At 32.8% G+C, this 14,242-nt stretch overlaps 1 pseudogene; it reads left to right on the top strand.

Annotated features, from left to right (window-relative positions):
• The first annotated feature begins 5,696 nt into the window (after positions 1–5,696).
• On the top strand, positions 5,697–10,659 carry LOC132610113 (vicilin Car i 2.0101-like; annotated as a pseudogene).
• Positions 10,660–14,242: the final 3,583 nt, after the last annotated feature.

Raw genomic sequence — 14,242 nt, forward strand, 5'->3', positions numbered from 1 at the left:
TTTGACCTGCTCCTAGTATTCCTTTCTTTTCGTGAAAATGTGTAGAAAATTGCTTTCAATGCCATTCTTATTTTATGCTAAATCTTCAAGGATTTGAGATTTATAATTAGAAAATTGTGTAGTATAAAAGACCCGGGGAAAACGAGATTAATATTTGTTCCGCAGGTAAGAAGCAAGTAATAACAAGTACCTGGAAAATGAAATAATAGGTTAGAGCACATGAACATGCCTTCTATGTCAATATTATAGTCCATTGCATGTAATAGTTCTCCGAGACTAGCAAATGGAACAGAGTCTAGGCACACTTGATTTCTAAATTATAATATTCCTTTCATTTTATATGTATGGTACTCCTAACTATATGGCATATTTTGTTGGGTCTTGATAGAACATTGGTACTTTCCTACATTTCAAATTTGTAGATTTAAATTGGTTAGTTTGCATTTAGTTAATTACACTTTTTATAGCCGTTAGAATATCCTGTCATATCAAAATTATTTAGCTCAATACGCGTGTACAACTCAAAAGCTTTTCTTCATTGACAGCATATTTGTATATATTGAAATTGTTTTTATATTTGTATTCTAAGCCGAGGGTCTATTATTGAAAACAGTCTCTCTATCACTCAAGATAAAAGTAAGGTTTGCATACTGTACTCTCTCCAGACCTCACTTATGGGACTTCACTCACTACTAAAAAATTTCTGTTTTCCCACTGAAAAATGTTTAGTGTTATTTCCATGAATGTCGGAGGAAAAAACTTAAATAGTAGTGTTCTCACACGAAAAAAGTAGGAAGTTTCTCAGCATTTCTGCGGGAATCTATTTTCCACCATGTGTTTTCCCAGTGAGCTAGTTCGGTGGGAATGAGGTGGGAAAATCATATTTTATATCACAAATTTCCCACTGAATGTCGGTGGAAAAAAAAACATCTTTTTCTAGTTGTGACCGGGTATGTTGTTAGTTGTTGTTTTTATATTTGTGCGAGAAGTGTTAGCTAAATATGATACAAATAATCAAACAAAGGGGGATAGCAATCAGCAAAAGCATCCCTACTTATATATTATCTATTCGATTGAGAAAATTTCTACTTTGCGCGTCATATAGTTGACATAAATGTATTCTTTTTGTTTATGGATCTAAAAATATGCTCTCCATTATTCAAACAAGTTCTTTGATCATACTTTTTTTATACTCCCTCCGTTTCAATTTATATGAACTCATTTGACTGAGCACGACATTTAAGAAAGAGGGAAGACTTTTGAAACTTGTGGTTCAAAATAAGCCTTGAAAATTTGTGTAGCTGTAAATCATTTATAAAGTGAATTTGTTTCCAAATAAGGAAATGAGTCATTCATTTTGGCACGGACTAAAAAGGAAATATGTTCAAACAAATTGAAACAGAGGGAGTATGTCTTTTAGATATTTTGAATTATCAATTATAATGACATATAGTACCTTTCTCATGTTTCCTAAATACGTAAATTTTATTGAAAAAACTTAACGATTTAATGTTTGAATTCACGATCAAAATTGAATTATTTGACTCTGGTTGTACCACATAAATTGAGAATGAGGGAGTATAAATTTAAAATTTTAAGATTTGGATACATAGATACTTTTGGCCTCTACCGTATCGGAGAACCGTTGAGAAAAGACCATAAATAGTCTCTTATCTATGGGAGTAGGTCTAAAATGGTCTCTTAACTATACACTTACCGGTTTTAGTCCTTCAACTATCCAAAAACTTATCAAATTTGGTCTCCATCTATTTTTTTGTACAAACAGCGTACAAACTCATAAACCTTCGTGAGATTAATCGTTAAACCATTCCTCAGACCTATACTGCTTCTTTTTCCTCAAATTCATTCTTTAACCTCAAGTTCTCTTTCGTAACCGACGGAAAACCGACCCAGTCTGTCGGTTTTGTTAAAAAAAAAAAAAAAAACCGACGGTTCGATGGTACCGTCGGTTTTTTTTTTTTTTTTTTTTAAATTAAAGAATGAAATGTAGGAACTTGAAATCGAACCCGGGTATGTTCCTTGGCATTAAAGGGCTTTACCACTAGACCACTGATATTTTTTATTCATCTACTTACATTGATTTAATTTATACTGTTTTTTTCACTCTAAATCCGTCGGTTTTTTTATAAAAACAAATAAAAATAAAAAACCGACGGACTCCATCGGTTTATTTTAGAAAATAATATAAAAAATAATTATATTTTTTCGCGCATTTTTGTGCAAAAAATAATCGACGCAGTCCGTCGGTTTTCTAAAAAAAAAAAGATTTAAAAAAATTATTGAAAAAACCGACGGAATCCGTCAGTTTTTTCCATCGGTTTTTTTTCGCGGTTTTTACCAGTTTTTTAGTAGTGTTTGAGAAGAATTGTTACAGAAATTTTGTGCCTGAGTTTGTCTTTTCGAATTTTAGAGACTCGAGAGCGACACCAGTGCCAGAATGCTCTTTTTTTTTTTTTTTTTTTTTTAAACAAGAGGAACTTGAGGAAAAAGAAGCAAGGAGAGAGAAATATAGGTCTGAGGAATGATTTAACGATTAATCTCACGAAGGCTTATGAGTTTGTACGCTGTTTGTATGAAAAAATAGACGGAGACCAAATTTGATAAGTTTTTGAATAGTTAAAGGACTAAAACCGGTAAATGTATAGTTAAGAGACCATTTTAGACCTACTCCCATAGATAAGAGACTATTTATGGCCTTTTCTCGAGAACCGTTCACATGTTCGATAAACCGAAGAGTATTGGGAGTAGATCCACCAGATAGAGCATGATAAGAGATAGCTGACTGGGCTTGAACTTCCAAACACTGGAGTTGTTCAGCGGGGAATTCATCAGGCGTAAAAGTCTCCGACAACTCAATCGGGGGCTCCGACGAATCTTCCAGAAGGAGCAACTAAGAAAGGGACTTACATTTATGATTCGGCGTATAGAGTTCATCACAATTGTAGCAAAGTCCCTTCTCTCTGCGGGATTGAAGCTCAGTAGCAGAAAGGCGTTTGAATGGTATCTTGGGAGCGATTGGAGCAGCGGAGGGCCTGGGAGAGAACTGATTTGAACGAGGAGGATTGGGTTAAAGGGGCTGGGTTCGAGCCAAAGCGGGTCGGGGGGCCCAGCGGTTATGCCCAATTTCTGCTCATACAAATAGCCCAATGAATAGCATCTTCTAAAGTGGTAGGTTGACACATTAATAGATCATCTTGAATGTCCTTTTTTAGGCCCGAAATAAAACATTCCACCAAAAACACATCCGGTAAACACACTGCCTCGTTAGAAATTGCATCGAAGTGAGTACGGTACTCAGTGACGGTCGACGTCTGTTGCAGCTTAGACAGACGATTTTCTGGCGATTTCAGACTTTTGACACGAAATTGGAGACGACGAAGCTTGTCGACAAAATGAGGCCAATCACTGAGTTGCTTATTGCGAAACAACCAGCGATACCAGTTAAGGGCTTCACCGTCCAGATAAAAAGAAGGTAATGAAAGTTAATGAGTTGGCAAGATAGAGTAGAAATCGAAATACCTCTCAGCTTGGAAAAGCCATGCCTCTGGATTAAGGCCACTGAATCGCGACAACTCCACTGTAGCAAGCTTATGTCGAATAGCCACCGCAGCAGAGGTTTGAGATCCGGACGATAAACAGACCTCCATTGAACGAGGAGGAGCTTGCTCAATGGGCGTAGATGAGTTTTCCAAGTTCGAAATAAAATCCTGGAAGAATTTTTGCTGGTTATCAACGGCGGTGCAGAGTTTGTCGATACGAGATGCTAACTGATGGAAAAAAACCAGCGTCACAGGCGGAAGCTCAGCGGTCTGTTTTGTTTTGTCACCCATGGAGTCCAGGACGATGAAAGCACCAAATGGAGCAAACACCAAACTACTCTTAGTAGTGGAACAATAGAAATATTAATAGATACCTCAGTAGCCGATTACAAAAAGAAAATACTGATAGGGATAGGAATAAGGGGGATGAGGAGCAACAGAAGAATTGGGATGAGGAGAGAGACTTATGATAACAAAATTCTTGTCTAAGACATTAAACCTATACTGCACCTATTTAACAAACTCAGATTCTCTATCACGTGCCTTTCAACCAAGGGATTTCCAAACAAAGTCTTTTAATTGTTTATTGGGCTGCTTGGGTCTTGTACTACGCCTTAGCTCCCCTGGTCCAATTCCCTCTTCATTATAATTTTGGGCTTCAACTGTTGTAGTGTCCATAACACTCTGTAAGTAGCAAGTCATAACAAGTACCTGTTTAAGTACTGCCAGTACATCTTTATTGAGTCTATGACTAGAAAAATCAAGGAGTCCAACTCCAATTCATGTTTAGCTTTATGTAATAGAGGTAAGATTGCCATGTCCCCCTCTACTATTGTACTTTTGTGATTAAGTTATTAACTTGGTAGGGGTCCAAGCCAAATCCCCCACCACGGGAGATGCATCGTGGGTGGATGGCTTAAAATAATAAAATAAAAAGTCATAACAAGTACCTGGAAAATAAAATTACCTACGATATTAATTACATGGTGTTGGCAAGGATAATACTGATATTAACTGTTGCGTTAATTTTGCTCCTGTGGAGAATCAAATTGAAATTTTGAAACATTGAGGAAAGAAGAGAGAATGGCTGAAGAGATCAAAGTTTGCTTCTCTAGATGATAAATAGACTAAAGTTTGCTTCTTCGATTTGCAAGAAATTAGAGACCCATTGAGATTGATAAAGAATCCTATCTTCTTGTGCTAGGGGCCTAGGGCATGTACCCCAATCAAAGTCACAAAAGGCAAGAATATGCTAAGAAGGATCTAAAGACATAAAAAGGTCAAAACTTGAGTCAATGAACAAATAACGCATGCAATGAAAAGTTGCATCAAGATGGAGATGTCGAGGATCTAATTACATGTACGGATTAAGGTTGGCCATGAAAAACAATGAAATGGTCTGATTAGGTACAGGTTAGGAAATTCGATTTTCCTTGGATGCGCCTATAAAAAATAGGATCTGGAAGAGGCTCACAATAATTGAGAAGAAGCTTGCAAGTTGGATCTAGAGGTCAAGGTGCCGAAATGAGGTCCAAATACTCAAATTCAGATAAGAAGTCAATGGTCAATCTTCTCTTGACTGAGAATCACCTCTAGTACTAGACTCTCCAATAATTTCCATTCCTAAGAAGAAATGTGCATAACCAAGACCTTTAATGTTTCAAATTAAGTAATTCAGCAACATTATCCCCATCAATAATGTCATCTACGTAATCAACCACAATAGAAATAGAATCTCCAGTCCGTTGGAAGAATAGTGAATAGCCAGTTTAGGAGTGTGTATATCCTTTAAACTTAAGCCTTGCAGCACAATGAGCATACTATTGTCTAATGCTTGTCGAAATCCATAAAAAAAAAAAAAAAAAGTATGCATACATGTTTAATTTAGATGTAGGATGTCTTGTACCGGTTAGAAATTTTGTGTAACCTCTTCATATAGGTCTTCATGAATATAGAAATGCGCACCCGAACTTATCTGTAAAAAAATGGACCAAAAATTTGTGAAAAAAATAAATATGAAATTTGGATTCACTAATCTGTGAAACATAACAACCTCGTAAGTTGATTTCACATGTTGATATACCATACTTCACCTGAATTGCACACGCATACTGCTATCCTTATCACACGTCAACACTTGTCAACCTACCTTCAAAGTTCCAAACTCATATTCTTCCATTAAAAGTTCCCACGCAAAATTAAGTTATCTTCATCCCTCATCAAAACTTTGGAAATAAGCTTCCATCACACAGTTCAATTATAACTATGGCAATTTTCACTAAACCAAAACCTTTATTCCTCTTCTTGTTGATCCTCTCTGTCTTTCTTGCTTGTCAATGTAATGAAGAAGAGAACAATCCCTACTAATTTGAATCACATAGGTTCAAATCTCGACTGAGCTCAGAACATGGTGAATTTCGAGTCCTTGACAAATTCACTGAAAGGACTGAACTTCTTCGAGGAATAGAGAAGTACAGAATATCAGTGCTTGAATTTGAACCTCTGTCTTTCATGCTTCCTCATCACTTTGATGTTGAAGTCATACTTCTTGTTCTTAGAGGTAGGTACTTAATCTGTCCAGTTTATGTGATATAGTTAATTGGAGGATCTGATCAAAACACCTTTAAATTTGACGAGTTTTATTCAGGACCCCTTAAACGATGTGGGTAACATTATAAAAAAGCTTAGTACAAAAATAATTAGGACTAGATATAATTTAATGGGTATCTGAATAAAACATGCCAAGTTTTGAAGTTTAGGGGGTCTTTAGGTATTCTGCCTAAGTTAATATGACTTGTACGAAACTTAATGGTACAAAATTTCAAGAAAAATGAAGATTTTTTTAACAGGTGATCTATTAAATACTATGTTATAGCATTTGTGCAGCTATAAAATTTTGAATTTATGTCTTTAAATGTAGTATCATATTGTTTGTGTGAATATAAAAACTTCTTATTAAAGTTAAAATGAGAAATATAAAACTGATTTTCCAAATTTAGGAGTGTCCTTTAAAACGGTCTAAAACAGGAAAGTGTTTCATGTAAACTAGAACGGAAGGAGTAAATTTGTTTTTATGCTTATTACAGGGAGAGGAACCATAAATATAGCTGAAGAAGATGAGAGGAATTCCCTCAACTTGGAGCATGGAGATGTAATCAGAGTTTCTGCAGGTTCAACAGTCTACTTTATTAACAGCGATAACAAAGAAAAGTTCTCTATTTACGTGCTAGCCAAGGCTGTTAATATTCCTGGCCGATTTCAGGTAATCATAGTACAATTCGAAGATAATAGGCCCCAAAAAATTTTCCCCACTTGAGAGTCTTTTATCAACTTTTAAAATTTGGGAGACTATTTGCATTCTCAATTTGTTCAATATTTCTATTTTTGACCTTCAAAAAATGGTCAAATAAGACTTTATTGATACTCCATCCGTCCCAATTTATGTAATATAGTTTAATTAGGCACGAATTTTAAGAAACAAAGACTTTTGAAACTTGTAGTCTCACTACAAGAAAAAAGATATTTGGCAACAATTTTTTTTTTTTGTTGCAAGCGACCCACGGAAGTCTTCTCACTTGGAATAGAGCTCGATTGATTATTGTTGCAAAAAATATTTTTGGCAACAAAAGAATAATATTTGTTGCATAAACTTTTCTCAACGGTTGTTATTGTAACGACGTGCAACAACTTTTTTTATTTGTTACCAAAAGTACTTTTTGCAATGGCAACAAAATTAAATTGTTTGGCAACAAAAAAGTTCATTTGCCAACAATAAAATTAAGTTGTTGCCAAATATTAATTTTTTTTTTTTTGTCATTTCTATACTTTCTTGTAGTGTCTAAAAAAGGAAGTTTTTAGTTAAACTATTTCTAAATATAGAAACAATTATTTTTGGGTCAGATTAAAAGAAAAATGTATTACATAAATTGGGACAGAGAGTACAAATACAGACAATTAGGGACATGGTAGTATAAAATGTATTCGGATGCTAATATACTTGCCTTTGGATTCAGGAATTCTTTAGTGCCAGAGGCGAAAATCCAGAAACCTTCTACAAAACCTTCAGCACTGATATCCTAGAGACTGCTTTCAATGTAATTACAGTCCAATGACTTGGTGATCTAATTCACAAAATAGTCGGCAAATGTATCGGTTATGTGTATTAAGTATAAAATATACATATAATATTCATATTATATACATATATACACGATCAATGTATATGTTATGTATATTTTTACTAGCACCTGGTAAATGTATCGATTATGTGTATTAAGTATAAAATATACATATAATGTTCATATTATATACATATATACACGATCAATGTATTTGTTCTGTATATTTTTACTAGCGCCGGTAATTAATTTCGGCCGATGAGAAAACCCTTACTGATCTTAAATTCATTTTTTACTGCTTCGGTTATCTCAATTCTCACTTTGTATTTTGTTTACATTATTTTTTATTAAACCCCAAGGGACACAATAGAGAGGCTATTTGGACCAAAAAGACAGGGTATAGTTGTCAAAGCCACTGAAGAGCAAATTAGAGCAATTAGCCATCACGCTGCAGGCACTAAGCAAAAGAGAGGTGAAACAAGAGGTCCTTTCAATGTGTTGAACGAACGCCCATTATTGAGTAACACATTTGGAAACTACTTTGAAGCAACTCCAGAGAGATTTGAGCAGTTGAGGGATTTGGATGTAGCTGTTGGTATCATGAACATCAACCAAGCCTCTTTGCAATTTGCCACTCCTTCTATTTAAATTTATGTTCAATTCATGTTACATAAATTAGTTTGGCACACAGTTTAATTAAGTAAAAGAAAAAGTGAGACTTTCAAAACTTATGGTCTTAAACAAGCCATAACATTATTTGTGTTGTGAGACTTTTGAAATACGTGCTCTGAAACAACAAACAACAACATACCACTGTAATCCTCACAAGTGGGATCTGGGAAGGGTAGGATCTATGCAAACCTTATCCCTACCTTTGTGGAGTACAGAGCCGTGTAATAATATTTGTGTAGCTCTAAAAGCTTCTGATCACTAAGATAAAACTCAAAGTTTATGACTAAATGTTTTAAAATATAGAGATGTGTTATTCTTTTTCAGACGGACTAATAGGAAAATAATAACATTAGTTAAAAACCCAAAATCATGATACCTTAATTTTTTTGGGAATTAAATATGGTTATTATTTTGACATATATGATAGAAGCTTAAATGAAGTGATATGCACAGCGAGGATTTGTATCGCTGAACCTAATTTCCTTGTGATTGAGGCATATTACTGTTATATTTTGCAAATTAATTTTGCAGGGTGGAATGATATTACCAGTGTACTGTACAAAGGCTACATGGTTGGTAATGGTTGCACAAGGAAATGGGCGCTTCGAAATGGTTGGTAGCCAGAAACAAGGCCATCATCAGACAGTCCGAGGCTGTCTATCAGTTGGTGATCTTTTTGTAATCCCAGCAAGCCATCCTATTACAGTTATAGCCACCGGAGATTCAAATCTCAGGATGTTCGGTTTTGGAATCAATGCTCGTAACAAAACATTGAACTTCCTCGCAGGTATTAGTTTAGTCTTCCTCATTTCTTGATTACTTACACGGTAGAAACTTACTCGTTTTCGATGTTTAAATCAAGTCACATGCATGATCACATGTGTTTGCATTTAGATATTTAACAATTAGTCATGGTTATTAATTAACATGCATTTTCATCTTATTACATCACATCACATAACTATAGTTAGTTTATATGATTTGGTGTAAGCATGGTGTGGTATTAGATATTTATCCTTACCTGACATATCCCAAAGGGATAATTTCACAAATGGTCACCAAGCTTTTATTTTATTGCACGAAGTCCACTAAATTATGACAGTACTTCTCTTTATAACATAAAAGTAACTCACTTTTGCCTAAGTATCACCAGATCATTTTTCTTGTAACCAAAAAGTCATTTTAACTCCGCCTGACTATCATATAAAATGTATCTCATGTTTTCTTCTTATGACTTTTTCTGATACTAACTAAAATTTAGCGACTTTTGTTAAACAAATAATTTAGTGATTTTCGTGGTAGTTAAGTAAAAGTTACTATATGATTTTTCCGTTATAAAAAATAATGTAGTAACTTTAGTGCAATAAAACTGAAGTTAAGTGAACATTAGAACATCTATGAAATCAATCCCATATTCGAACATCTTCAATTTGAGTTTTCCTTTAAGGATTAAAGTAATATATTTTGATACTGTAAATAATACGCTGCTGTTAACATATCTTATTTGTTCATATTATATGTTAACTAACTTTCACTCTTTATAGACAATTACGAATAGTTATTAACACTGTCAATATATAGAAAATAATATTCTTTTTAAAATCTTGGCTGGTTTGAAATTGAAGGTCAAGAAAGCATATGGAGAAATGTAGACAGGGAAGCAAAAGAACTGTCATTCAACATGCCAGCAAGGGAGGTTGAACAAATCTTGCAGAATCAAGATCAGTCCTATTTTGTGGCAGCACCAGAGCAGCAATAATATCTTCAATTTTGGACTTCGTTTTCTAAGTGTGAGCTTTGTGAATAATAAATAACGAAAGGCTCCAAGAGTAGTGATTAACGTTTTTGGCCTCTTATATATATTTTCTTAAGTGCAATGTAACTTTTGTAACATAAGTAAAGTTCCTCTTTTAACCCAAAAGAAAATTGCATTTAATCTCGTTTTACCCCAACATCTTCACGAAAGAAAAAAAAAAAAGCCCAACATCTTCAAGGACTCGAGATATAAACTTTAGAAATATAGCCTACAAAAAAAAAATTGGGAAAACGAAATTAATATCCTTTTCCTAAGTAATTAATAGCCTGTTTGGTCAAACTTCTAAAATCAGCTTATTTTAAAAAGTACTTTTTTTTAAAGTACTTTTCAAAAAATCACTTTTAGCGAAAAGTTACTCTTTTAACCCAAAAGAAAATTGCATTTAATCTCGTTTTACCCCAACATCTTCACGAAAAAAAAAAAAAAAAAAAAAGCCCAACATCTTCAAGGACTCGAGATATAAACTTTAGAAATATAGCCTACAAAAAAAAAATTGGGAAAACGAAATTAATATCCTTTTCCTAAGTAATTAATAGCCTGTTTGGCCAAACTTCTAAAATCAGCTTATTTTAAAAAGTACTTTTTTTTTAAGTACTTTTCAAAAAATCACTTTTAGCGAAAAACAGTTAATGTTTGGCCAATTAATTAAAAAAGTACTTTTGAGCAGCAATTAGTGTTTGACCAAACTTTTAAAAAGTGCTTCTATTTGTATTTTTCTCAAAAGTACTTTTCAAAAAAGTGTTTTTTAGCAAAAGCTGTTTTTTTTTAGCTTCTGAAAAACTGTTTCTGCTACTTCCCAGAAGCACTTATTTTCTCCCAAAAGCTTGGCCAAACACCTCACTTTTTTTTCAAATAAGCACTTATTGAAAAAATAAGTACTTTTGGGGAAAAATAAGTTTGGCCAAACAGGCTATAAGTAGGAAGTTAGCTCAACTGGAAAATGAAACTACAATCGACTATTTAATGGGGGCAACTTTAAAGTACATAAAATGGCTTCTTCAAACTTTTATCCCAAAAATTAGCATATTAATAGTCTCCCAAGGCAAATAAATCGAAGAGAGTCTCCATACACTTTGGCTCCGTTTGGACATGATTTGAAATCATGGTTTGAAAGTTTCAAATCATGTTTGGACATACAATTTGAATATTTTAAGTTGTATTTTCTCTTATAGACATAAAAACCCCACAAATTGTGAAAACTATCAAAACATTCTCAATTCTTATACAATCTTATCAAATGAGCAAATCATGGTTTATAACAAAATTAGTACACTACTAGAAGGCTTATCTAAAAAATGCAACATCAATTAATCAAACTTTACTTCAATAAAATCGAAAATTTAACATGAATAGTAATGTAACTACTATTTAATATAATCTTCTCATATAAATTAAGGATTGGTAGACATAAATAAAGGTTGGTGGAAGTTAATGAGATTGGTAAATGATTGATGGGGGTAATTGTTAAAAATATTTACCAACTTATGGGTTTTTTTTACAAAATATTAATTTATGGGTTAAATTTTGTATTTAAAAAAGTTGAAATCATGGTTTCAAACTCAAACCATGCTTTTTTGAATGATTTGGGTTCAAACCATGATTTCAAACCAAGTTTCAAACCACGACTGAAAATTGATGGCCAAACGCTGATTTGAAACCATGATTTTAAAATTGATGGGCAAACGCTTACTTTGATTTCTGAATCACATGGCCTCTTATGCAACCTTAGTTCTTGTTTTTCTAGTATACCTTTCAGGTACTTTCACAACTTCGAGAAATCCAAACTAACGAGTACTCCCTCTGTTTCCATTTATGTAATGTACTTTTTTTTTAACTAGTTTATTTTAGAAAAAATGATTACCTTTTTATATCCAGAAATATTTAATTTTACTTTATCTGTCTGTTTCAAATGAAAATTAAATTTGAAATTGATTTGTTAGTGAAGATGAATAGCTCCCAGAGAACCATGTGAAGATAGCTAGACATGGGAGATTAGAGCTGTTTCTCGGATATTTGGTCAAAGGTAATAGAGTTAATTACTTCAATGGTCATCCAAATTACAGAAATAACACAGTCAAGTTACTTATGAATTTAACGCCAGAATGTCAGAGGTGTGCCAATGTTGGCAAGGTTAAGAACCTCACTAATAAAGAGGCCACCTTAGTTGTCAAATTTCAAGGATAACTCAATTATTTCTCGAGAAACACCTCTCCTAAAAAATCAAAGTACAGCACAAAGCTTTATATGAAAAATTTATAATTGAAAAACAAGATGATTTATATTAAGGATACAAGCTCTATTTACAGGCTACCAATTTAAGAGGTTTGACTATCTATCTGATGTGGGACATGATCTTCAAAATGATAAGGTTACATACTACTTAAAAGATTAAGAACAATAACTAGTATATCTAAATAAGGTAATAAGAAGTCTGAATACATATACAGCTCCTTGAACTTGTTCAAAATTTTCACTTAGACACCTATATTAAAGCATGTGCCTATTGAACACTTAGGCCCAGTTTGGAAATGGTTTGAAACCAAGTTTCAAACCAGGTTTGGACATACAATTTGAACATTTTAAGTTGTATTTTTTCTTATAGACATAAAAACCCCTACAAATTATGAAAATTATCAAAACATTCTCAATTCTTATATAATCTTACCAAATGGGCAAATCATAGTTTATAACAAAATTAGTACACTACTAGAAGGCTTTTCTAAAAAATGCAACATCAATTAATCAAACTTTAGTTCAATAAAAACGAAAATTTAACATGAATAATAATGTAATTACTCTTTAATATAATCTTCCCACGTAAATTAAAGGTTGGAAACATAAATAAAGGTCGGTGGAAGTTAATGAGATTGGTAAATGATTGATGGGGTAATTGTTAAAAATATCTATCAACTTATGGATATTTTTTTATAAAATATAAATTTATGGGTTAAATTTTATATTTTAAAAAGTTGAAACTAATAGTTTCAAACCATGGTTCCAAACGTATGTCCAAACGCTGGTTTGAAACTAGGGGTGTACATGGACCGGGTTGGTTCGGGTTTTTTAAAGACCAAACCAAACCAATTGCATCGGGTTTTTAAATCTATAAACCAAACCAAACCAACAAAAGTCGGGTTTTTCAACCTCGGGTTTTCTCGGTTTTTTCGGGTTGCTCGGGTTTTTTCCGATAAAGTCTTCATACAAAACATATAACTTATACTTCAAATATTTCTTTAGTCCTAGTAAGATACAACGATCTAATTAAGATATTTATTAAGAAAATAACACAAAACGTGATGAGAGATGACATTGTACTAAAATATTTAATAAAAAAATTAATGAAATTGCATAAAATAAAATTATCATAATCTAAAAGTACTAAGTCATGCTACAATAAATACAACTAACTTATAAGGCATGTAAAAAATGATCATAATAAAAGTACTAAGTCATGCTAAAATAAGTACAGCTACTAAGTATTAATTACATGACTAAATATTAAAGAAAAAAATAAAATTAAGTTATGCATTTTCACTTTCTAAACTAATATAAAACTAAAGAATAAATATCAAAATTATTGTCATTCCAGTTTTAGATATGAATTTCTTTTGTTAGCATTAGTATTGATTTGATTTTTGTTGAGTTTTATTTGAGCTACTAATATCATTGGGCTATAAAACTTATTAAACCATTCAAAAGTCTAATTCCAAGCTTGAAATAATATGTTAAAAGACAAAAAATTATGAAAAAGTTAAAGAAACATTTATAAATTACATTATAAATAAATATTTCTATGTATAAAATGTGTTTGAAATTTTATAAATGTAATGTCGGGTTGGTTTGATTAGGTTTGACTTTTTTTAGTTAAAACCAAATCAAATCAATAGTGTTCGGGTTTTTCATTTTAAAACCAAACCAAGTCAAACCAAACCACTAGTTGGATTTTTTCTCAGTTTTGTTCGAATTATCAATTTGGTACGGTTTATCGATTTGCTTTGTACACCCCTATTTGAAACCATGGGTAGGCCAAACGCCTACTTGTGCCTATTGAACCTTACAAACACTCAATCAAAAAA

The sequence above is a fragment of the Lycium barbarum genome, chromosome 9 (genome assembly GCF_019175385.1).
Source record: "Lycium barbarum isolate Lr01 chromosome 9, ASM1917538v2, whole genome shotgun sequence".
Taxonomy (NCBI): domain Eukaryota; kingdom Viridiplantae; phylum Streptophyta; class Magnoliopsida; order Solanales; family Solanaceae; genus Lycium; species Lycium barbarum.